At 48.3% G+C, this 290-nt stretch overlaps 1 protein-coding gene across 1 annotated transcript in view; it reads right to left on the bottom strand.

Annotated features, from left to right (window-relative positions):
• The window catches only part of LOC119588092, a gene marked incomplete in the record, with an annotated part of 5,943 nt that overhangs the window by 4,632 nt on the left and 1,021 nt on the right, over positions 1-290 (bottom strand).

Raw genomic sequence — 290 nt, 5'->3', positions numbered from 1 at the left:
TATATATAGCATAATAGATTTGCTCGCTCCTTGTCTTTCTTATACCCCAATTATGATTCAACTTACTGTGCAAATACATATCGAAATATCCGAGGTCCCAGACTCCACGTCACAAACTACTCTACAACCTAAATTGAAAGGCTACTTCCGGAGAGGAGGCTTTCAATGGGGTCGTCTTTCCCCCCCCCCCAATCCCCTGGGACACGTCTTCTTATCCTCTCTGTCTTATCCATGCACGGCAAGACTGAGCTGGGACGCGGCAGTGGCCTTGGGCTGCGTACGGATATCGT

This window comes from Penaeus monodon, chromosome 23 (genome assembly GCF_015228065.2).
Source record: "Penaeus monodon isolate SGIC_2016 chromosome 23, NSTDA_Pmon_1, whole genome shotgun sequence".
Lineage (NCBI taxonomy): Eukaryota > Metazoa > Arthropoda > Malacostraca > Decapoda > Penaeidae > Penaeus > Penaeus monodon.
The sequence above is the reverse complement of the archived record's forward strand: the minus strand, read 5'-3'. Positions and strand labels throughout refer to the sequence as shown.